The sequence below is a fragment of the Triticum urartu genome, chromosome 6A (genome assembly GCF_056163025.1).
Source record: "Triticum urartu cultivar PI428250 chromosome 6A, HENAU_Tu73, whole genome shotgun sequence".
NCBI lineage: Eukaryota > Viridiplantae > Streptophyta > Magnoliopsida > Poales > Poaceae > Triticum > Triticum urartu.
Genome location: NC_141878.1, coordinates 319,122,549 through 319,147,296, shown reverse-complemented (window position 1 = coordinate 319,147,296; position 24,748 = coordinate 319,122,549).

Sequence of the window (24,748 nt, the reverse complement as noted above, 5' to 3'; positions counted from 1 at the left end):
CTCTAGATGCATGCTGGATAGTGGTCGATGTGTGGAGTAATAGTAGTAGATGCAGGCAGGAGTCGGTCTACTTGTCTTGGACGTGATGCCTATATAAATGATCATACCTAGATATTCTCATAACTTTGCTCAATTCTGTCAATTGCTCAACAGTAATTTGTTCACCCACCGTAATACTTATGCTCTCGAGAGAAGCCACTAGTGAAACCTATGGCCCCCAGGTCTATTTTCCATCATATTAATCTTCCAACACTTTGTTATTTCCTTTACCATTTATTTTACTTGGATCTTTATTTCTCTTTATCATAAAAATACCAAAATATTATCTTATCATATCTATCAGATCTCACTCTCGTAGGTGACCGTGAAGGGATTGACAACCCGTTTATCGTGTTGGTTGCGAGGAGTTTATTTGTTTGTGTAGGTGTGAGGGACTCGTGCGTGGCCTCCTACTAGATTGATAAATTGGTTCTCAAAAACTGAGGGAAATACTTACGCTGCTCTGCTGCATCACCCTTTCCTCTTCAAGGGAAAACTAACGCGGTGCTCAAGAGGTAGCAGTCACCATGGAGCCCATGGCGGCGTCACCACCAGAGCCTTTTGCAGGCGAAGACTGCTTTTGTCAGGATAAGGTGTACTAGCTGTCCCCTTTCAAATTGGCCGTTGTTGGCTCCCTTCCCGCTCAATATTTAGGGAGAGGACCAGGGCCTCTATAAATAGGACTAGCAACCACAATAGCTAGGGGAGGAAATCCGAACAACCACAAGGTCACCAAGCACAAGAACACCTCTCCGCTGGAGGCTGTTCTTCCCCTTGTACTGTTCATCCTCAGCTCAAGAGGCAATCCACCACACCACACTGGAGTAGGGTATTACACCACAATGGTGGCCCGAACCAGTATAAATATTGCGTCCTTTGTGTTGCGAGTTCGTCGAGTTAGCCCTTGAGATCTTAGCGAAGTTAGGACGTGGATCTGTAGGGGGAGATGTTCGCGCACACCCGAGTGTTCGAACCTTGAGGGTTTTGCCGGAACCCGAGATCCGACATTTGGCGCGCTAGGTAGGGGTGCGCCGAAGCTTCCCTTCCATCTCTCTGCGTCCCGTTGCTCCATTGTCTCCATGTCGGACGCTCGCCGCGCTCGCGCTGAGCGCCGGCCTGCCCTCGCTGCTCGCATTGCTCAGGCAGCTCCTGTCGGCGGGCCACCCCGGTGTTCACCATCGCCTGCCGCCAATGCCGCCACCGGCCCGGCAGGGAACGAGCAGCAAGCATCTTCGCTGCAGCCCTCGGTGCGGCGGGACGGCCGCACCGCCGCTCCATCGCTGACCCTAGCCGGTTCGTCATCCCACGCTCGTCGCACTCTCATGGACGCGCAGGCCGCTCTGTGCATGGTGTGCGAGCTCCTGCGCTACCACCCCGTCAACGACCTGTATGAGGACTGGCTCGACTGCATCGCCGAGCTTGTCAGCGCCGCAGGGGGCTCCCCTGCGCCGTCCCTCTCGCTGCCTCGCCCTTCGCCGGCCGCGGGCGGCGTGGCCCATGGAGTGCCTCCACCACCTCTACCCCAAGACGGAGTCTCGGTGCCCAAACGCATGGCCCCACGGCGCGACCTGCCGCGTCCAGCGCCCGCGCAAGAAGAAAGAAGCTGCCAAGAGGTCCCTCGGCCGCGAGAAAAGGCCCCCGCGCTCCCTGCGCCACCACGACAAGACCGCGTGCCGCCTGCGACGGCGGTGCATGGACCCCATCAAGGAAAAGTTCTCCACCAGCGCAGAGTCCCGGTGACCACGGCAGGCTGCCGCGCCTTCACCCTTGAGCTGCGTAGCGTTGCTTGGCCGGGCAAGTTCAAGCCGGATATGCCTCCTCGCTATGATGGCACCCCCGACCCCCCGGAGTTCCTACAGCTCTACGAGCTGACCATTAAGGCGGCCAACGATGACGAGAAAGTCATGGCGAACTGGTTCCCCATGGCTCTCAAGGATGGTGCCCGCTCTTGGCTCCTGAACCTGCCTCCAGGCTCGATCTCCTCCTGGAACGAGATGCGCGACCGTTTCGTTGCCAACTTCCAGGGCACTCGCGACCGCCCACCAGCTGCTGGTGACCTACGCCGCGTCAAGCAACAACCAGGAGAGACCTTCCAGAAGTACATCCAGTGCTTCAACAACATTCGCCTCAAGATCCCCAAGGTGACAGATGAGGTCATCATCTCCGCATTCTCCGATGGCATCCGTGACGTCAAGATGAAGGAGGAGCTCGCCATCCACGAGGAGATGTGCACGTCGCTGAGCTGTTCAACCTAGCGACCAAGTGCGCAAGAGCCGAGGAGGGGCGCCTCTCCCTCCTCGAGCTCCCGGCTACGAACCCGGAGGAAAAGAGAGCCAAGGCCAAAGACGTGAAGCGCAAGGGAGCAGCCGTGCTAGCAGCGGAGCCGGACACAAAGCGCGGCAGGGAACTGCCCGTGTCATCCAAGAGCAACCGACCGTTTTGCGCCTTCCATAACGTGCATAGCCACAACACCAGCAACTATCAAGAGCTTAGAGCCATTTCAGAAGGACGCTTCGGTCGACGCCCCGAGCGCAACGACCGGGGCTACGGCCGAGGAGGAGGACGTGGTGGTGGATGCTGGGGTGACCATGGCCCATGCCAGGAGTTGCGCGACCGGCCTCGTGAGGAACGCTGGAAGGATCAGTCTCGCGAGGGCGCCTGGAGGGATCGGCCTCATGAGGATCGTCCTCAGGGCAACGCCGGTCTCCCTTCACTACCGCCACCACCAAGAAGGAATGACGACCACCATCAGGATGAGGGGGCTGGGGGCTTCCAGGAGCCATGTGCCATCGCCTGCATCTTGGCTGGAGCTCAAGCCCTAGCCTCACAGCGTATCTTCATACAGTTCGCTCGTGAAGTGAATGCAGTCCTCCCCAAGCTCGAGGCCACGCGCCCGCTCAGATGGTCCAAATGCGCCATCACGTTCAGCTCGGCAGATCAGCTCAAGTGTGCGGCTACCGTCGGCGCCCTCCCAATGCTCTGTTCACCAGTCATTAGCAACATGCAAGTTACCAAGACTCTCATCGACAGCGGCACAGGGCTCAATGTCCTGTCCGTCGACACGTTCGACAACCTCCAAGTGTCGTATGATCAGCTTCAGCCCACCATGCCTTTCTCAGGAGTGACCGACGGCTCCACCACCCCGATCGGGTAGGTCCGCCTCCCCGTCACCTTCGGACAGCGCGACAACTACCATGCCAAGCTCATTGACTTCGATGTCGCCCACATACGTCCGCCATACAATGCCATCCTTGGGTATCCGGCCCTGGCCAAGTTCATGGCCGTGATGCACCACGGCTACAACATCCTCAAGATGCCAAGAAGCGGCGGGATCATCACCGTCCCCTATGAAGAAAGAGATGCGGTGTGATCCCTCGAGCGCGCCTTCCAAGTAGCGTCAATTGAAGACCCTCGCAACAATGTAGCTCGATACCGTCCTGAGGTCGTCCCCAAGAAGAACAAGCAGCTATTCTATGCTGGACCTCAGGAGGGCAGCGCCGCAAGTGGCACCTCGTCAGGATAAGCGCCCGCACCTGGGGCGCCTCCCTCTGTCGCATAGGAAGCCGCGCCTGGCGCCCTCCTCGGGCAGGGCTCGAGGGCTCTCTTCTGGAGGGCCTTGGACCTCACCAGCATCATGAGGGAGGTGCTTGGGCACCACTTGGAGGCGTGTTTCGCGGCACGTCTCCCTCAGGAGGACACGGGGCAAGGAGCGTCTGGCGCTCAGGAGTTCATCACCAAGGTATCTCAGGAGCTTCAGGAAGTAGGAGCAATACACGGCGACTGCCTCCCACCTAGCGTTGCTCCCCACCCAGGTGAGGGTGGTGAGCTGCGCATCTGCGTCGACATACCAGGGCTCAACCGAGCCGCATCTCAGGAGTGCTTCTGGCCTTCGCGTTTGGGCGCTATGAAGGTCCACCTCACAGCTTCGTATGCCATTCGTCCTGCCGAGCGTGGCTGCTGCCTTCCAGCGCAACCTGCAGAGCGTCATGGCAACTCAGGAGGCCAGGCACCACGCAGTCCTGGCGGAGATGGCGACGGTCCTCAAGGAACCGCCTCGACCCCAGAGCCTCCCGAGGCTCAGGGCCCTGGTGGCTCGTGAGGAGCAACTCCTTCGCCACGTACCTTCAACTGCCTCAACACCCCTTCATCAACGGAACCAGGTGACATTTGCCAAGTTCATTTAGCTCAGAGCGCCCAGGAGGCTGCATTATTCCCAGGCCACGTGGGTCCGTCCATGTGGCATGTTTCCCTTCTTTTCTATGTCTTTAGCTTACCTTGCTGGGGGCGCCCCTTGGGCTGCATCATCCCCAAGCCACTCGGGCCGGACCCAGTGGTGCGTATCATTCATGCATTTACCTACGCTAGTTTGCTTTCCATGATTAATCTACCTATGACCATCACCTGCTTGATTCTCACCCGCCATGGGGGCTACTCACGCCGGCACGATGCTTGTGCTCGGGTCCGTCCCTGCAACGTCGACAAACCTGAGAGATTGAGCTCTGGCTCGCAGCATGCCCCGTGCACATCACCTCGCCAGGCCCTCAGTGCCTTCATCTCCTCGCGGAGGGACCAGCGGCGGACCAGCAACCGTAATGGCAAACTGTGTCTCCCCTTGTGCTGGCTTGCAGGAATCTCCTGAAGGCGACGGTAGGCAGGACCGCGAGCTCCCTCTTCTCCCATGCAATCCTCGTTCACGTTCAAAGGGGGGCTCCTGAGCATCGTGACTTAGGAGCTCTTACTAGCTCTCCATCCCTCACCCCTTGGCCTTGACCATGGCACGCGATCTGGCATACCAGCGACGGCTGAGCTCGCTCGAGGGCCGGGACCTGAGGACACAGAGCACGAAGGAGAGCGTGGAGAAGGGGGGAGGCTCGCATGGGCCTGGCTTAGCTATGCTTCAGGCGCCTATGCATGAATCTGGCGCATCATGAGGAATCAACTCCGGACCGTCATGATAAATCACGAGCCCGGGTTGGCTAAACCGCTAAGGACTAAGAACCATACTAACCGCAGCCCTGCTGCAGCAACGTCACCCCCCTTTCTTACCTCTCGACGGCTGCTTGAGTGCTAAAGGGGACCTCCTGAGCACGTGCCTCAGGAACTCTTACTGGACCTCGGGGCGCTCACCTCCTGGCCTTGACCACAGCACGCGATCCGGCATACCAGCGATGGCTACAGCCTGCCTGGGGATCGGGACCTGTCAGCGTAGAGGGCCAAGTCGTCGCGAGGTCAGAAAGGGAGACCGAGCTGAAGTAGGACTCGCGCTCGCGCAAGTTCATAATAAGGACAATATTGACAAGAGGCATTGCAAAACCTTTACACACCCCCACGGGGCATTTCTTGATTCCTCGCAGGAAACAAAAGGGACTTGTCAAGTTGGGCAGTTGCCGAGGCAGTGTGGGGAAGCGGAGACGCCCATGTCCAATAAACCGCCACGCGTCGACCAAGGCCGCAGGCTATTGGGGCCCGCGGCGCTCCGCACTTGAGCTTTGGCTTCGCTTCGAAGCCAAGCTCGAGCGCGCCTTAGGCCCGGGGGCTACTATCGGCGTTTTGGGAACGGGGGTCCCCAGACTTGCCTTCTCGCGACCCACGGCGTGGCTTTGGAGCGTACCCGAACGGCCCATCTTCACCAACAAGCACCCAAGATCCTCGCGATGGGCCAAGCCTCACGAGGCGGATGACACAAGACCTCCTCGAGAGCGCCCTCACCAGGCTAGCTCGCGAGGGGCGGAGAGTTCAAGGCAAGGCAAACCTCGCGAGGTTTCAATGACATGAGCCATCACGATCAAGATCAGGCGGGTGCCAGGCGGGCGCCAGCATGCACAGTGTCCTTGTTTCCTCTTTGGTGCTAAGGAAGCAAGCGCAGGCACGGAGTACCGAGGCATCAAGCAAGGGTTTCCATATCAGTGCAATGAGACCAAGACCAGCAAGACGGCAAGACAGAGTTCACCATGGAGCCCAAGGTGGTGTCACCACTAGAGCCTTTTGCAGGCGAAGGTTGCTTTTGTCAGGATAAGCTGTACTAGCTCTCCCCTTTCAAATTGGTCATTGTTGGCTCCCTTCTCGCTAAATATTTGGGGAGAGTACCAGGGCCTCTATAAATAGGACTAGCCACCACCATAGCTAGGGGAGGAAATCTGAACAATCACAAGTTCACCAAGCACAGGAACACCTCTCCTCAGGAGGCTGTTCTTCCCCTTGTACTGTTCATCCTCAGCCCAAGAGGCAATCCACCACACCACACTAGAGTAGGGTATTACACCACAATGGTGGCCCGAGCCAGTATAAATCTTGTGTCCTTTGTGTTGTGAGTTCGTCAAGTTATCCCTTGAGATCTTAGCGAAGCTAGGACGTGGATCGGTAGGGGGAGATCTTCGCGCGCACCCCAGTGTTTGAACCTTGAGGGTTTTGCCAGAACCCGAGATCTGACAAATAGGCAAGGAAAGGCTCGGTCCATGGGGCAATTACAGCCATAATTTCATGGGTTGATGGTGTTATTTCGGTGCCTGAGCCCCCAATGATATTAGGACTATGTTCGGAATCGGGAGTTATGATCGGCTCTGGGTCGGTGCTCCCGTTCTCATCCTGCCACACCATGGATGGCTTCGAGAGCCTTTCCACAAAGGTGTTAGGTGGGATGGGGTTGCGTTTAGCGCCCATGCAAGCAAGGATGTCTGCGGCTTGATTACTCTCTCGAGCCACGTGATAAAACTCGAGGCCCTCAAACCGAGCTGATATTTGGAGTACGGCGTTGCGGTAGGCCGCCATCTTCGGATCTTTTGCGTCGAAGTCTCCGTTTATTTGGGATATTGCGAGGTTGGAATCCCCGCACAACTCAAGGGGTTGTATGCCCATGGAGACTGCCATCCGGAGGCCGTGCAATAGGGCCTCATATTCGGTTTCATTGTTAGAGTCTGTATACAGTATTTGGAGCACGTAAAGAACTGTGTCTCCTGTGGGGGATGTCAAGACGACGCCAGCCCCTAGTCCAGCTAACATTTTAGAGCCGTCAAAGTGCATCACCTAGTTGGAATATGTTCCATACTCTTTAGGGAGTTCGGCCTCAGTCCATTCGGCGATGAAGTCAGCCAACACCTGAGTAATGGCTCGGCGTGGTTTGTACGCTTTTTCAAATGGTAGGAGCTCAATAGCCCATTTGGCAATCCTGCCGGTGGCGTCCCGGTTGTTTATAATATCGTTGAGTGGTACTTCGGAAGCCACCGTGATTGAGCATTCTTGGAAGTAGTGTCGTAGCTTGCGGGATGCCATAAAGACCGCATATGCTATCTTCTGATAATGCGGGTATCGGGGTTTGCATGGTGTGAGGACCATTGATATGTAATATACTAGTTTCTAGAGTGGGAATTTTATGTCCTTCCTCTTCTCGTTCGACGACGAGCACCGCACTCACCACCTGGTGAGTTGCCGATATGTAAAGCAGCATTGGTTCATCGACGTTTGGTGCGGCCAGAATGGGATTGCTTGCTAGGAAAGTTTTTATTTCCTCCAGCCCGGCTGTTGCAGCATCTGTCCACACAAAAGTGGTCTGTGCGTCGGAGCAGGCAATACAGTGGCAATGCCTTTTCTCCTAGTCTGGAGATAAAGTGGCTCAAGGCTGCCACACACCCGGCTAGTTTTTGGACCTGTTTCAGGTCTGTTGGTGTAGCCAATTGTGACAAAGCCTGGATTTTGGCTGGGTTTGCCTCAATTCCTCTATTGGAAACGATGAAGCCCATCAGTTTTCCCGTGGGGACATTGAGGGAGTCCTGGACTAAGGAGTCGTCGAGCGTCCGGCCTGTTAGCCATGGGCCGGACTGATGGGCTGTGAAGATACGAAGACCGAAGACTGTACCCATGTCCGGACATTACTCTCCTTGGCGTGGAAGGAAAGCTTGGCAACCGAATATGTAGATTCCCTTCTTTGTAACCGACCTTGTGTAACCCTAGATCTTCCCAGTGTCTATATAAATCGGAGGACTTAGTCTGGAGAGGGAGATACTCATTACCATAGCCATACAAGCTATACCTCTAAGGTTTAGCCATTATGATCTTGTGGTAGATCAACTCTTGTAATACTCATATCCATCAATATCAATCAAGCAGGACGTAGGGTATTACCTCCATAGAGAGGGCCCGAACCTGGGTAAACATCGTCTCCCCTGCCTCCTGTTACCATCGACCCCCTACCTGAGATCCACCGGTTTTGACACAACATTGGTGCTTTCATTGAGAGTTCCACTGTGCCGTCGACAACGGGATCGATGACTCGCATCGTCCTTAAAGACAATATCACTACCGGAGGAGAATTGGCCCCAGGACAAACCCTCTGGTTGGCAGCTTTACCATGACCGCCCATTCGGCCGTTAAGCCGACGATGACCTCTCGGGCCATCGAAAACCCTCTTCGTATCGACCCCAAACACTCCAACCAGATGGATCAGGCGGAGTTTTCATCTTTAAACGAGCTCCTTGAACGTATTGCCGCCCTGGGAATCGCCACAGATTAAGATCGGATCGGGCTCAAACCCAACCAAAGAGAAATCAAATCTCCACCGACCACCCACCAGATAGCGGTAGTCGAGGAGCAAAACAGCGACTCTTCCCCTATACTGAAGACGGACTACGTCCGGATCACCGACCCTATAGAGCTGGATACCCACCCGCAAAAGGAGGTGACCAGCCTTCCGAACATAGAATTGGATGGCGGGCAAAGGCAACCAGGAGATACTCCGGAGCCCGGACTGTTAAGTCTGGAAAAACTTTAGACTCCGGATCATCGATCGGATCAGGGTCCAGAGCAAATTCCACCCACCCACCTAGACATAAGAGCTCTCATGAGCATACAATAACACTCTCAGGAAACGGTCCACCACTTCTGGGCCACATTCCTCCTTGTCAAGGACAAGGTTAAAGATTGCCGCGACGAGGACGCGATATCAGCGTTCCGCAACAATTGCACGAACGAAGGAATCCTCAACGCCATTAACCGTTGCCGCATACTACACTTCACTGACTTGGCAACTATCATACAGAAGTACAGCACAATGGAAAGCGCCTGGAGGGATCAAGCAGCTTGTTGGGAGCCATCGGTCCCAACCCAACCACTGGTCCAGGCGAAAAGGGCACATCCCCGTGACGCGCCCAGTCAAATAGCCAAGAAATACAAACCCATCACGCGGCGCGGAACTGTTCTGGAGGGATGGCTCGATGGCCCATGCAAAATACACACAACACCGGATACCATACCAACCCACAGCCTTAGAGCATGTTGGATACTCCGGCAGGTAGCCAAAAGCGGCGAGGACATCCTTACAAAAAACACCCCAGAGCAACACCCTCCAGAAGACAATGACCCTAGAGTACTAACAGTCTTTGAGACATTCGCTTCAAACAAAAAGCGCAAAAGGGCACTTTGCAGCCTTGCCGAAGTCTGTCAAATCACCACAGTAAACCCCTGGAACGACATGGCTATAACCTTTAATGCCAGCGACGAACCAAAATACAGGACAGTCCGAACACTAGCCGCTTTAGTCCTCAGTCCTATCGTGGACGGCTGTCGACTTACCAAGGTCCTCATGGACGGTGGTAGCGGACTAAAACTCATCTATGAGGATACACTCCACAAAATGGAAATAGACAGGAGCCGCATCAAGCAAAGCAGCATGACATTCCGAGGAATCATTCCCAGTCGGAGGCGCAGTGTGCGGGAAAAATCACACTTGACATGATATTCGGCACACGGGAGAATTATCGGTCTGAAGAAATCACCTTCCAAGTGGCTCCTTTCAGCAGCGGATACCATGCCCTATTGGGGCGGGATGCTTTTACACGCTTCCAAGATATACCTCATTACGGGTATATGAAGCTCAAAATGCCCAGACCAAACGACATAATCACTCTTGTCAGCGATCCGGACATAGCACTCCACGCCGAAAACAAAACCGTATCCCTCGCCCTTTAGGCATTATCTGAAGCCCTCGCGGCCGAAGAATTAACCGCAGTGCGCTCCACGGTGGATAGGGACGATGTGATCTTAGACAAACGACCCAAATCCACCTCCTTCAAACCGGCATAAGAAATAGTCAAATTCCAGGTCCACCGAACGGACCCCAAGAAGACAGCATCTATTGGAGCACAACTAGACCCAACGGTCGACGCTACACTCAGGGATTTCCTTCATGAAAACTGGGATATATTCACCTGGCACCCTTCTGACATGCCTGGAATTCCACGTGAGCTAGCTGAACATAGCCTTAATATCTTAAAGGTATACAAACCAATCAAACAAGCACTGCAGCGCTTTTCCCAGCCCAAACACCAAGCTATGGGGGAGGAGCTGGCCAAGCTAATTGAGGCCGGATTCATCAGAGAAATAAAACATCCAGACTGGCTGGCAAACCTGGTGATGGTACCAAAGAAGGACAAATCCTGGCGGTTGTGTGTCGATTTTAAAGACCTCAATAAGGCTTTCCCTAAGGATCCCTTCCCCCTCCCCCGCATTGATCAAATCATGGATGCTACCGCAGGACACGACTCACTGTGCTTACTTGATGCATATTCCGGATACCATCAAATCAAAATGAAGGAATCCGATCAAGTTGCAACAACATTCATTACCCCATACGGGCCATTCTGCTTCAACACCATGCCCTTCGGGCTCAAGAACGCCGGCGCCAACATACCAACACATGATTCAAACATGCCTGGAGAAACAGATTGGCAAGGCAGTCGAAGCTTATGTGGACGATGTCGTCATCAAAACTAGGCGCGTCGAAACACTAATAGACGATTTACGTCTCATATTTGATAACCTCCGCGCGTATGACATTAAGCTCAATCCGAAAAAGTGCGTTTTTGGCGTCCCCGCTGGAAAACTGCTGGGCTTCATCATTTCCAATAGATGAATTGAAGCAAATCCAGGAAAAATCCAAGCTCTGTCACAATTGGCTACACCAACAGACCTTAAACAAGTCCAAAAGCTCGCGGGTTGCGTGGCAGCTCTAAGCCGCTTTATCTCCAGATTGAGATAAAAGGCACTGCCACTCTATCGCCTTCTATGGTGAACTGATCACTTCAAGTGGACGGATGCGGCAACAGCCGGACTAGAGGAAATAAAAACCTTCTTGCGAGCAACCCAATCCTGGCCGCCCCAAATGTCGGTGAGCCGATGTTAGTATACATATCAGCAACACATCATGTGGTGAGCGTTGTGCTCGTCATTGAACGTGAACAGGAGAGACACAAATTCCCGCTTCAGAAGCCAGTATACTACGTATCCACTGTCCTTACACCATGCAAATCCCGGTACCCCCATTATCAAAAGATAGCATACGCGGTCTTCATGGCATCCCGAAAGCTCCATCACTACTTCCAGGAGTGTTCGATCACGGTGGCTTCCGAAGTACCACTCAATGACATTATAAACAACCGCGATGCCATGGGCCAGATTGCCAAATGGGCCATTGAGCTCCTTCCATTTGATATTACATACAAACCACGTCGAGCTATCAAATCCCAAGTACTGGCTGACTTCGTCACCGAATGGACAAAGGACGAACTCCCCAAAGCGTATGGCACATATTCCAATTGGGTTATGTATTTTGATGGCTCCAAAATGCTAGCAGGGCTAGGGGAGGGCGTCGTTTTAACGTCACCTACTGGAGACGTCGTTCAATACGTACTCCAAATACTATACACAGACTCCATTAACGCAGCCGAATAGGAGGCCTTATTGCATGCTCTCCGGATGGCTGTCTCCATGGGCATACAGCGCCTGGAAATGCGCGGGGACTCAAACCTCGCAATATCTCAAATAAATGGAGACTTCGATGCCAAAGACCCAAAGATGGCAGCTTATCGCAATGCCATCCTAAAAATGTCAGCTCGATTCGAGGGACTCGAGTTCCATCATGTGGCCCAAGAAAGTAATCAAGCGGCGGACGTTCTTGCTCGCGTAGGCGCTAAGCGCGACCCCGTCCCACCTAACATTCTTCCGGAAAGGCTTTTTAAGCCATCCGTGGTATGGCAGAGGGAGGGTGGCAGCACTAGTCCGGATCCAAACACAACCCAAGATTCCAAACACACCGATGTCGTCGGAGGCTCAACCACCGAAATAACACCATCGGCTCATCTCATTATGGCAGTCATTGCCCAATGGACCGAACCCTTCTTGGCCTACCTTAATAAGAAGGAACTTCTCGAGGATTAGAATGAGGCCTGCCGCATTGTCCAGCGTTCGACGGCCTACAAGGTTCATGATGGAGAGCTCTATAAGAAAAGCGCCACCGGAGTTCTTCAATGATGTATCTCCGAGGAAGAGGGGCGGCAGCTCTTGGCTGAAATTCACGCTGAACTTGGCGGTCACCACATCGCAGGTCGGGCCCTTGTTAGCAAGGCCTTCCGTACAGGGTTTTATTGGCCGACGACCCGACCATATGCACAGGACCTTGTCCAACGCTACGTCGGATTCCAACTCTTTACCAACCAAAGCCATATGCCCCCACTACCTTACAAACAATCCCCATCACTTGGCCTTTTGCGGTCTAGGGACTCGATATGGTCAGACCCTTAAAGGAGGAAGCCATAAGAGAAAGAATCTGCTGGTCATGGTGGATAAATTCACTAAGTGGATAGAGGCCAAACCAGTCAAAACGGCCGAAGCGGGGCCGGTAATAGATTTCATATCCGGCGTGGTACACCGTTATGGTGTCCCACACAGCATAATCACCGATAATGGCTCTAATTTCACAGCCGATGAAGTGAAAACCTGGTGTGCTAATCTGGGCATTAACCTCGACTACGCCTTTGTCTATCACCCGTAGACAAACGGTCAAGTCAAACGGGCTAATGGTCTTATTGTGAGCGGCATCAAACCTAGACTAGTGCGGTCTTTGAAAGAATCAGACAAGCATTGGGTGGAGGAACTTGACTCCGTACTCTGGGGGCTACGGACCATGCCCAACTGCACTACTGGATATACACTGTTCTTCATGGTGTATGGTGCAGAAGCAGTGTTACCCTGCGATATTATTCATGAATCACCTTGAGTGCGCATGTATGAAGAGAGAGAAGCCAAGCTTGATCGGCAGGACAGCTTAGATGCCCTGGAGGAGGAGCGCGACGTCGCAAAAGCCCGTTCCACATTTTACCAACAGCAGGCTCGCAGGTATCAAAGCAGAGAAGTGCGGGCCAATACTTATAACGTTGGTGAACTCGTTCTACGCCTGCCGGAGAAGAAATAGGACAAACTCAAGCCCAAGTGGGAGGGTCCCTTCATTGTTGACGAAGTTCTCACCGGAGGAGCGTACCGCCTGCATGATGCGTCAGACAATCACCTGGAGCCGAACCCCTGGAACGCGGCTAGACTCCGATGATTTTATGCCTAGCGCCGAATTCTGTGTTCGTCTCCTTCCTCCTGTTATTAACGTTATTTTTTCTCTCTCTTTCGTTTTTTATCTTTTTTCGTTTTTCTCTTTAGCCCTACGGCTTTAGTACGGCTAGACCGTCCTCCCCTGATGCGTACATCTCCACATATGTACTTTCATTATACCTGGGGGCTTCTCGTATAGAAGCTTTCTATTATTCTTCGAGCATCAAGCTCACCACATATGCGTTTTTACATATGTACCTTTTCTTCGCCATTATATGTATCGATATGACTTAAGTTTTGGCCAAGCTGGGTTGCATGGCTCTTGTGCTTATGCCCTATGTTCCCGTTAGTTCGGCTAGGGCATAAAGGGAGCACCTCTGCGATTGTTACTGCCGGGTCATCCGGATGTGTACCTCAGACTGGGTGAAGCCGAAAGCTAGCGTTCTTAAGGGAATATTCGGTCGGCAAATTAAACATGTTTCCGCATTCACTCCATTGTAAAACCCCAGAAGTTACTTACTCTATGATTTTTTCAATCACAGTTCGGATATGCACATTGAACGCATGCACACCCAGGGAAAGGAACCCTTAACGGAACTATTCTCTCTGGAAGATGTTTCTTACATAATGTAATATAACATAACTAGCCGGGTACACATTGTCTGTTCAAGCAACTCTGACCCCTACAGCTGGTTCCCATGCATACGCCAGTATATTCTACCGTTAGGGTATTCGGAAAAACTCCGCACCTTCGGGTCCAGAGGTCGAAGCGAAAAGGTCGGCCATGACAATTGTTTTTACTATCCAGCTAGAAGGAAAGTACATAGTCACTTAGGACTTAAAGACTTCCTCGCCTATACCATCCAACAGGCGGTCTAACTTACAATCCTGTTGGAAATATATAGCGGTCACCTCCACTTGGCCATATACTAAACTAACGGGAATTTCTTCCCCGTTTGACCCTAGCGGTCCGACCTGGGCCATGTGATTCGGATCCAGCTTGGTATACCGCATGTTTACCATGGCCCAGGCCTCTCGCGCACTCTCTCGGCAAGCCGATATCTTCCACAGTCAGATACGCCACCGCGCTCCCTTGAACAGCTCTACAAGCTTCTCCATACTCCCTGGAGGGGAGGCAGATGGCCATAAGGCCTTGGCTACACTCTGCATTGCCTGTCGAGCTTGCTCGTGCAACTGCGACAACCCTTGCAGGAGATCACTTGCTGATCCGGACACCTCCTCTTCGAGACGGCCCGTCAACATACCTGCAATCATAGCTATATCAGCTAATTTTACCCCCAAACTGTCAATAGATAAATTTGGCCACATACTGAAGATGCCACCTCGTAGCTTTTTGTTCTCCTTCATGGAGTCTCGCAGCTGGGCCCGGACATCTTTTAGTTCTTCGCGCATTTGGGTGTTCGCAGCCTGGAGCTTGTTTTTCTCCTGAATGACTTTTGTTAGCACATGCTCGCCCGCTGCTAGCAGTTTTTTGGCTCCATGTTCTCCGCTTCGGGTGGTGTCCAGCTGTTCTTGTAGTTGGTCTAATGATACGATAGAAAGGTAAGAAACCAGGTTAGCATTATTATTGTACCATTATGTTTTCTCGATGGAGGGAAACATTACCAGGGGATGCCTTCTTGGATTTCTCCAGTTTGGCATTGGCAGTAGTTAGCTGGCTTTGACACTTTTCTAGTTCCTGAGCTAATAGGGTGTTCTTCTCTGTAAGCACCTGGTTATACATTGATCCTTATATCAGTTGTATCAACTACTTTAAGTATCGGGGGCTACTGGTGTATGGTTATTAAATCAACGCTTACCTGCATATCTTTTAGATGCTGGTCTGTGGCTCTGACAAGCCCATCCCGAGTAGCTCGAATATACGCATCGGCTGAATTGAAGGCATTAAATGACGCTTTCGAAAAACCAGGGTTACGAAGAACGGCCCTCCGATGAAGATGATCCATAGCGCTCTCCACTTCAGAGTTCATGACGGACACATCGTCCGAATCCTCTGCGGGAGGAAATTCCGGCGCCACTCCTGTATCAGCTCTTGTTCTTTGGGCGGAGTCCAGAACATGGCTAGTAGAGGCACGACCGGCCGGATCCCCGGACATAGTTCGGCGGATACTTTTCCTGCTGGAAGACGGCGAGTGGCATTTCAGTTGGATGTGACGATCAGAACGGGTATTCTTGAAAAGAAAAGCCTTACCTCTTTGACGAGGTTTCTGCCGTGCTATCATTGGCCTTCCTCTTCGAAAATGTGCTAGGCGCGGGCACTGCTCTCCTCGGAGATGTTTCTGGTGCATGTCGTGGTACTGAGCACCTCCCCTTTGAAACATGGAATAAATGTGGTGGGTGAGGCATAGAAAGGGAACCCTCTAAAAGAAAGTACTGGCTAAAATTACTTACGTGCGAAGCAGGAAGGAGGCCGGGGTAATCGGCGATGATGGGTACATCTATGCCGTCATAGCTCGTCTGATAGAAAACTCCATCTTTGAGCTCCACGAATATGTCCGGATCTTCCTCATATCCGGGGTCAAGATCCCGATTGTGATTCTCTGGCTGAGGGGCAGGGTCATGGATCCCCTCGACAGCCTTCCGCCATTCTGGTCATGAATAAATAAGATACCGCCCTTCAAAAATAATTCAGGGAAAGGAGTCGAATAGTGGAGTTAGGGCTTACCCAGCTAGGATAGTTGTACATGGAAAACCCGTTTCAATATTGGAGACAGGCGAACTCCTCCTGCTCCCCTTTATACAGTTCAGGTAATATTTTGGCCAGAGCGGCGGGAGTCCCCGGACCCTTCCGACCGCAGCAGGAGGCGTCATCTTCCCCATTGTAATGCCACATGGGTAGCCCTCTATATTGGAGTGGTTGGACCCCCCGCATTATGGAAACCGCCATTACCTCGACTATTGACAATCCGGACTGGGCGAGCATCTTAATCTTACCCAGCAGCAGACTGATCTCTGGGCTATCCTCTTCCTCGAGGCTCCGAGGACGCCAGCTATGGCGTTTCTTCAACGGAGCACTTGTAAACTCGGGTAGACCCCTCCAGACTTGATTTGGAAGTACGACGTCCTCAATGTAAAACCACCCAGAGGTCCAGTCTTTGGAAGCTTTCTTCGGTGTGCCGGATAGGTATCCGGTCTCAGCAATGCGCCATATTTCGGCCCCACCCACTTCAAATATCGATCCCTCGTGGTTGCGTGGGACAAGGCAGAACAGTCTTCTCCATAAATCGAAATGGGCCTCACAACCTTGGAATAGTTCGCATAAAGTGACGTAACCCGCAATGTGCAGGATGGGGGTTGGGGTAAAATTATGCAGCTGGAAGCCATAATACTCCAGAAGCTCTCAGAGGAATATGTGAATTGGAAATCCCACGCCCCTCAGCAGATAGGGAACGAAGCACACTCGTTTCCACGTAGATTGATTGGGGAAATCCTCCTCTTGGGTTTTGCCATTGAAGGAAGCCAACCCCGCTCAAACAGGGACCAGATCCGCAAGGAGGAGAAATCCATGCATTTGCAACTTCGCTAATTGACTATGGGACACAGAGCACCACTCTCACTCGCCTTTCTCTGGGTCGGAATAGGAGGAGGAGCTGGGAATACTAGCCATGTTGGAATGGTCTTTCCTGGTAGTCTCTGAGGATTTTCTCCGCATGGTGCCGAATGGATCTGAGACCCAATATCTTTAAATATATGCTCTTTCTTGCATAGCCGAGGGGATTTTTGCAAAAAATACACTAACCGTCCGCATTCACTTAACATGTGGTAGCTAAAGTCATTGATGCACAGAAGCCGACGGGTGCGGCATTGAATTGAAAGCCGAACACATTACTTAGAAGACGTTGGAGGAGGAACCCGCCTTGCAATGCCGAAGACAATCCGTGCGCCGAACACCTCGTCATTTAAGCTTGGTTTGGGCGATACTGAGGGAATCCTGGACTAAGAGGTCCTCGGGCGTCCAGCCTGTTAGCCATGGGCCAGACTTATGGGTTGTGAAGATACGAAGACCGAAGACTGCACCCATGTCCGGACAGGACTCTCCTTGGCGTGGAAGGCAATCTTGGCAACCGAATATGTAGATTCCCTTCTTTGTAACCTATCGTGTAATTGTCATGGTAGATGTCCTTAGTGTCAGGACTTAGTCGCGAGGCCAACACATCTATGTGGTAGCTTGAGAGGGGTTGAGTGGAATCGAGAGACGCAACATAAGACAAGGATTTAGACAGCTTCGGGCCCCGGGAAACATCATCCGGTAATAACCCTACATGCTGTTTGTGGCTAGATCTCATTATGCTCATGAGAGAGTCGTCGGTAAGCCGGCTCTTTGTGTCTAGCCCTAGAGATTGTTTGTTCTTGCTTGTCCCTCTTTGGGGAGCCCTGCCCCTCCTTATATATGTTGAAGGGGCGGCTTACACGTAGAGTCCTAGTAGGATTAGAACTAACTTATTCTCTATTACAAGTCGGATACAAGTACGGGTCTTGCTTCCTTGTAAAGGAAATACTCTTCATGCCTTCCGTCTTAAGCCGGCCCACCAAAGTATAAGCTGGTCTGCTGGGCTTTGGGCCTTGTCGTCCGTCTGATCCGCCCGCCGGGTCTCCAGTGAGTCACAATGTCCAAGCGGGTTACATGTAAACCACCATGTCCGAGCGGATCGCCAGTAAGTCGCCTAGCTCCAGCCGGGTCTCTGGTGAGTCGCCAAGTCCCAGCCGGGTCATACCGCGGGGTATATCCCCGACATTAGCCCCCAGTTTAATTTGGATTTATCCATTTTAAACTGATCCTACAAAATAACTCAAGAACAAATTTGACAAGTTGTGCTCCGGGTTAAATATTCTTGTAAGCCGGCACCTGAACATCTTTAAGTCCTTGTCATTTCCTTGTTGATATAAATATGTCCATATCCCCATAGAAAATCTTTTTTAACTGATATGCTTCAACTTTGTCAATGCAAATAATCCAGATACTTCTTTTTGAAAAATCCGAGTCAATAGGCCAGCTTTAGAATCAATTTGCTGACATTGGTTTTCTTGTAGAGAAATATAGTAAGAGATAATCCACTTGAGTTGGCCTCCAAAACGTCGGTTTAAAAAATATTGGTCTTGAAATACTCATTTGGCTTTCAACCGGCTTGAAGATGTAACATTTGCCGGTTTATCATTACCAAAACTGCCGGATTATAAAACAGACGATGCTGAATCATGTAATTGTTGCTGATTCCGAGTTGATCTTATGATGATACTGGGTCATAACTGAGAATTTTGAAGTCTTGAGTAGATCAAAGTGATGACTTAAGACTTGCTTCAATATAAATATTACCACTTTGAAGAAATCCATGTTGTTCATCTTAATCACTAGTCAGAACTGAGTATTCCACATATGTAGCCCCCAAGTGCCGGGTTGTCATGCTTGCAGCAACCTGGGACTTGTAATTGCCTTATGCTCATAAAACTTCAACCAGTGTAGCTCCCAAGGGTCGGATCATTATGCAATAATGAGCAGGGACTTTATAAATATGATGATGTAGATTTGAACAACAACATGTAGCCCCCAAGGGCCGGCTCAGTAAGATAATATTGAGCTGGGACTTTATATATACTTCTTGGAAAAGAACATTATATGATGTAACCCCCATCAATGGGCTTGAACCCACGTCAACAAGGTTAAGAGCTTTGTGCTTTACCAACTAAGTAGTGGACCCTTCAATATAATGGATTAAGACTTATGTACCTTGAATTGTTGATAGGAGCAATTGGTAGCCCCCAAGGGCCGACTCATTACAATGTGATGAGCCGGGTCTTCAATAAGTTGAGCAAATATGACTTTTGCATTAGCCCCCAAGTGCCATGGTGCATGCTGGCAGTGACATGGGACTTTCATATTCGATGTAATCTCAAGTTGAATAATGTAGCCCCCAAGTGTCGGGTCGTAAGCCTGCAGCGACTCGGGATTATTCCTTTCATTGTAAAATAAATCATATCCATTGATAAAATAATAGCCATTGCGCTGAAGCGACTTTGAAATCCTCAATAATATTAGTTACTGATAACCATAATAAAAATCCAACCATGTTGGCTATTAAAGATTTGAATAACCCAGTTTACAAACCTCGATCATTCAATATCATAATGAAAATCCAGCCAAGTTTGGCTATTTAAAGATTCAAATACCTTATCTGTTGACAAGTAAATCCGGAGTTTTAAATACCCGGCGGCTCTTGGCCGATGGCGATTTAATACGCCTCCATTGTAAGCCGGAATTTTTGTAACCCAGCGGCTTATAGCCTTTGAGAAAATCAAGAATTGATAACCCTTTTGAGACACCAATTTCAATTTTTGGTGATGGGCTTGAATTTAATCATTTATGTAAGTCATAGCTCTGTAAATCCTGCAGAGTTTAAACAACATATGCTCTGGCGACTTAACGTCAAAAGCCAGGGCAGGTAATCACCCAAATGTAGTCTTATCCTGCATACAAGTAGGTCACAAGATCCCTTGGCGGTTTACCGCAGGGCGGGTCATAATATCTCACATATAACCACTGTGATATTGAATTTGTACTGACGGTTTACATGACCTGTGCAGCAGGGGTGATAACCCAATCCTTAGAAGCCAATGCTTCCACATAGATGATGATTGTCATAAGCTGGCGACTTATCATCGAAAATTAAACCGAGGTTAAATAGAAACCACTCATATACACTTTAGATATGATCAAAAAAAGCTTCAAGTAAAATCCAAAAAATTGTTTGCAAAAAGAGACTTCAAAAATTCTGAGACTTCTGATTCGAATACGATCAGAAAACCATTCCAAAGGGGTTAAGCTAAGATTCGAATACGATCATATAGCCCCTAGTGGCTTTGGCGTTGCCGATCAAGGGGGTACCGACAGCTATGTTCTCTTTGGTTCGAATACGACCTAAGTTTGAACAGGAAGCCCCCAAATGACCTTGAGAGTTGCTTAACGACGCTGATTCGAATACGATCCACGTCGGACCCAAAAGGGGTTAAGCTATGATTCGAATACGATCAAGAAGCCCCCTAGTGAGTTTGGCGTTGTGCCGATCAAGAGGGTACCGACAGCTATGTTCTCTTTGGTTTGAATATGACCTATGTTTGAACAGGAAGCCCCCAAGTGACCATATAAGTTTTGGCATCACACCGATCAAGAGGGTATTGACAGCTATACTCGATGAGCAGGAAGCCCTCAAGTGACCATAATAAGATAAGCCGTAAAGCGGAATACCCATGTTTGAACCGTGCATCATGGCAGCAATCCCTTTTTAGCACCCTTTAATCTTTCTGAGAACTCGAACTTGCGAGAGATTAATTCTTTTTGAACCAGAACTTTGAACCGGATTTGAGAGCTTAAAAGCTTTGTAAGAGACAAATTTACCTTGAGCCGGATGTTTGAACCGGATTTGAGAGCTTCAAAACTTTGCGGGAGAGAGATGTCTCTTGAACCGGATCTTGAACCGACAATTTTCTAACGGCCTTTAAATTTTTATCAATATATGGCGGTGTCCTCCAGAACCGGGTTATCATTCCCTCCAATGACCCGGAGTTCCCGAGTCATGTCATTGTAGCCCCCCGAGTCTGAAGACGACTCGACGAGTTGGCTTGAGATTCTTCATATTTAACCGTGATATAAACCGGCATGAGTTATCCAATAACTTAGTGATATAATAATCCCTTTTTTTGCAGCGGACAATTTTTCCTGCATTGGAAAACTTTGCAATCCAGAGTAATTGCTCTTTTTAAAGAAAGCAATATATAATATAAAAATATACTGGATGAATTTCACCTGATATGTTAAGCCAGAAATTATCCGCTGCCGAGTTGATGATCACTATTTAAAACCAATTACAAGCGAGTCGGCCACAGATGTAGACAGATGAGTCGGCCGAGGCATTGTAAACCGATGCGGACAAGCAAGTTGTCCTCCTTGTTGTAAGCCGGTGCACACGCGTGAACCCGCCGCAAGGGCGGATGGGCGAGTCGTCCGTGGCGTTCTAAGCCGGCACCGACGAAAGAGTCGATCGCAACATTGGAAAGGGCTAGGGCGCGGGCGAGTCGGTCGCGGGTGCGAACGACGAGTCCATTGCGTGTATTGATGTAGCGGAGTCGGCGACTTGTGCACGTATCCATCCAGAAAATGGCGTAAACGTGCTTAGCGCAAAAATAATATTGACGCGTGCTCCTTGGTGACACCTTTGTAATAAATAATGGTTCTGCGAAGAAATACCACAGACCAATGTAATTGTTCTCAAACAATTTAATATGTTTTTGATAAAATATATAAAAAGGATTCCACCTGGTATTTTTATCAGATGAACGCAGAAGCCAGTACTGGATAATGCTGGACGTACTCGAATCAAAAGATAGCCAGAGATACGCGCGCCTGATGTAGTACCAGCACCTATATGGGTCTCCGATTGTCTTTTCCCAATTTTGTTTTTGAGTAACGATCGCTCTTGAACGCCTTGCTATCCATGCGGATGTGCAGCGTAACAAGTCGTTTGTCCGGGCACAGGGATCTAAAATAGATTCAATCCACGCCTATAATTCCTGCTGCTCCCCTTGCTCCTCTGCCGCACGGGAGTTGAGCGTTGCCTCCTGATCATCAACGAAAGTGAGAGTAGCTCGGCAGTGCAGCAGTCAGTGGAGATGGCCTAGGGGCCCAGCGGCCTAGTGCAAAACGGCTCGGAGGCGCAGTGGAAGCGGTGGAGAGCAGCGGCGGCTCAGCAGGGAAACGGCGGGTCGCGGCCTCGGCGGCTTAACGCCGGGAAGCTCCAAGGAAGGGGCGGGTCACATCAGTGGAACAAGGTGGCTCGAGGCCGCAAGAAGCGGCGGCTGACCCGGCCAAACGGGCTACAGTAGCCGTAGCAAACCGCGGCAGAGGCGGACCGGCCGGCCACGACAGAGGGCGAGGCTTCGGGCAGTGGCTCGACGTTGACCCGCCATCACGGAGGTGGCTCGACCACGGAGGCGCCGGTTTGAAGGCAACCGTGGGAGCTCGTGGCGACGCCGCGACGACAGGTCATGGCGATGACTCGGGGTCAAACCTGTTGCAGCTCGACGACGGCGGTTCAGAGGCGGAAGTGACCCCGAGGCACGCCGGCGGGTTGATTGGCGGCCGGGTCGTGTCCACCCGTGGTGGAGACAGAGGCGGCTTGACGAAGCCGCAGGCATGGCGACGGCTTGGTGGCTCGACGCGAGACGTCTCGGAGGCGGAGTCCAACAGGCGCTCGAAGCTGGCGACGGCTCTTTGAAGCGGCCTACTGTATACGTACACGGCAGTTTCAGTCTCGTACACAAATTATAGGAACAGCTCTGCTCTTAGCTGACGGCTGTGAAAAATCCTGCTGACTCTGGGCAGGGGCAACGACATCAATGGCTTCTACATTACAGTCCTTTCTCTTTCTGACCTTGAGTTGTACAAGTACCAGCGCCGCCCGGCTCGTATTCTTTGCGTAATCATCCCATTGCACGCGTTCAAGGTAGCTAGCACTTTTCCCTTGCGTGATACTGGTATAGGCCGAGACGGAAACTAAATTTGACTTGGACCGGCCGCTCCGCCCCGAATCTAAATTACAGGACTAGTCATCAACCCGGCCGGCTGCAGACTTCCTATTGACCTCGGCGACTCGGACACAAACGAGAGTAATTTTCTATCAATCCTCAAGAGCCCCGCCATGCAATAATTGTTTCCTTGGATTTTCGCAGCTAGATTAAGCAATCATCTCCACCCTTCATCCATACTGATATGCACGCGAAGAGCAGAAGCAATCTGGCCCGAATACTGTAATACATGTACTTGCAGCAGAAAAAACTCATATTCAATCCGGCGATTTGTGGGAACTGCTTAAAACCAACGCATCCACCCTATTACTTCGTGACATCGAATCAGATTCTTGTCCAGTCTCATCAACGATAAATTTGCCGGCTCTGCCCATGGTCGTCTGGCGGGTCACGCGGTCGTTCCATGCTGACTCTTTTTCATCTAATCGATCATGAACTTCTCGATCCCTGAGAAAGATCCCTTCAAGAACTCAACACCGCCGTGCGCAGACCCCACGGTGAGCGTCAACTGTCGTGGAATTGTCACGGCAGATATCCTTAGTGTCAGGACTTAGTCGCGATACCAACACAACTATGTGGTAGCTTGAGAGGGGTTGAGCGGAATCGAGAGACGCAACATAAGACAAGGATTTAGACAGCTTCGGGCCCCGGGAAACATCATCCGATAATAACCCTACATGTTGTTTGTGGCTAGATCTCATTATGCTCATGAGAGAGTCGCCGGTAAGCCGGCTCTTTGTGTCTAGCCCTAGAAATTGTTTCTTCTTGCTTGTCCCTCTTTGGGGAGCCCTGCCCCTCCTTATATATGTTGAAGGGGCAGCTTACACATAGAGTCCTAGTAGGATTAGAACTAACTTATTCTCTATTACAAGTCAGATACAAGTACGGGTCTTGCTTCCTTGTAAAGGAAATACTCTTCATGCCTTCCGTCTTAAGTCGGCCCACCAGAGTATAAGCCGGTCTGCTGGGCTTTGGGCCTTGTCGTCCGTCTGATCCGCCCGTCGGGTCTCTAGTGAGTCACAATGTCCAAGCGGGTTACATGTAAACCACCATGTCCAGGCGGATCGCCAGTAAGTCGCCTAGCTCCAGCCGGGTCTTTGGTGAGTTGCCAAGTCCCAGCCGGGTCATCCATCCGGCCGGATCATACCGCGGGGTATATCCCCGACATAACCGACCTTGTGTAACCCTAGATCTTCCCGGTGTCTATATAAACCGGAGGACTTAGTCCGAAGAGGGAGATACTCATTACCATAGCCATACAAGCTAGACCTCTAGGGTTTAGCCATTACGATCTCGTGGTAGATCAACTCTTGTAATACTCATATCCATCAATATCAATCAAGCAAGACGCAGGGTATTACCTCCATAGAGAGGGCCCGAACATGGGTAAACACCGTGTCCCCTGTCTCGTGTTACCATCGACCTTAAACGCCTAGTTTGGGACCCCCTACCCGTGATCCGCCGGTTTTGACATCGACAGACGCTAAAGACTCACTTTTCCAGATCGAGCTTGAAGTCATACGTACAGAGGTTGTCGAATGTGAGACGCAGGTCGTCTACTAGTGACTCGACATGCTTAGTTTTGATGACGACGTCATCCACATATGCTTTGACCGTCTTGCCGATTTGTTTATCCAGGCATGTTTGAATCATGTGTTGGTAGGTGGCACCGGCATTTTTCAGCCCAAAGGGCATGGTGTTAAAGAAGAAAGGCCCATATGGGGTAATGAATGAATTGAGGAAA